At 42.2% G+C, this 1297-nt stretch overlaps 1 non-coding gene across 1 annotated transcript; it reads left to right on the top strand.

Moving 5' to 3' along the window:
* The first annotated feature begins 798 nt into the window (after positions 1–798).
* Positions 799–902, top strand: LOC138443068 (U6 spliceosomal RNA). The gene has a single exon (XR_011257994.1). It is a non-coding gene; the product is annotated as a U6 spliceosomal RNA (small nuclear RNA).
* Positions 903–1297: the final 395 nt, after the last annotated feature.

The following is a 1297-nucleotide window of genomic DNA, read 5'->3' as shown; positions in this document are numbered from 1 at the left end:
CACACAGCAGAAACTTTGAAAGAGAAGACAAAGGAGAAAGACACAGAAAAGTGGGGAGGGGCCTTCCCTGTTGGTTAAGAATCTGCAGTTAAGAATCTGCCTTCCAATGCAGGGGACGAGCGTTTGATCCCTGGTGGGGGAACTAAGATCCCACAAGCCACAGGGCAATTAAGTTTGCAAGTCACAACTACTAAGCCCAGGAGCCACATCTAGAGAGGAGGACATGTCCCACAATGAAAGATCCCACATGCTGAAATTAAGACACACCATAGCCAAAAAATAATTTAAAATATTTCAAAAAAAGAAAAGTGGGGAAATAAAGGTAAAATCAGGAAACAGAATGTTGAGCCTCCTCCTGGACAACTGGCTGACCCCTCGCCAGCAACTCAGCAGCCACTCAGCATCAGCACTCTCTCAGCATCCATGCTGTCTCCACGGTGATTTAATGTGATTCTAATGGATGTGTCTATTTCATGAACGCTTCCCGGAGCTGGGCACTAACTCCATTAGTTAGTTGTTGCTAACTCTTTTCCAGATGAGAAAACAGTGCTTCTGAGATTGTTAACAACTTGTCCCAAATCACAGAGTTACTAAAATTGTGGGATCAGGCATTGAACCTAGGCTGTTTCAGGCCCAAGTGTGTGCTCTTGGTGAGCAAAGTAACAAATAAGATGCTGTTTAATGGAGAAGAACGTGAACATATATTGAATACTTAATATATACCTGGCATGTGATCCTCACAACAGTCCTGCAAGGGAACTATCATTCCCATTTCATAGATTAAGAAATTGAGGCTCAGTGCTCACTTTGGCAGCACATATACTTAAATTGGAATGATACAAAGATTAGCATGGCCCCTGCTCAAGGATGTTATGTGAATTGGTGAAGCATTTCATGTTTTTATGGCAGAAACCATCACAACATTGTAAAGCGATTTTAACCCTGTATGCGAGACAGCAAAAGAAACACAAATGTATAGAACAGTTTTTTGGACTCTGGGAGAGGGAGAGGGAGAAGGTGGGATGATTTGGGAGAATGGCATTGAAACATGTATAATATAGTATATGAAAAGAATCGCAAGTCCAGGTTCGATGCATGATACTGGATGCTTGGGGCTGATGCACTGGGAGGACCCAGAGGGATGGTATGGGGAGGGAGGAGGGAGGGGGGTTCAGGATGGGGAACACGTATGTACCTGTGGTGGATTCTTGTTGATGTATGGCAAAGCCAATACAATATTGTAAAGTAATTAACCTCCAATTACAATAAATAAATTTATATTAAAAAATAAAGTTTA

Source organism: Ovis canadensis, chromosome 6 (assembly GCF_042477335.2).
Source record: "Ovis canadensis isolate MfBH-ARS-UI-01 breed Bighorn chromosome 6, ARS-UI_OviCan_v2, whole genome shotgun sequence".
Taxonomy (NCBI): Eukaryota; Metazoa; Chordata; class Mammalia; order Artiodactyla; family Bovidae; genus Ovis; species Ovis canadensis.
This window is presented reverse-complemented; position numbering and strand designations above follow the sequence as displayed.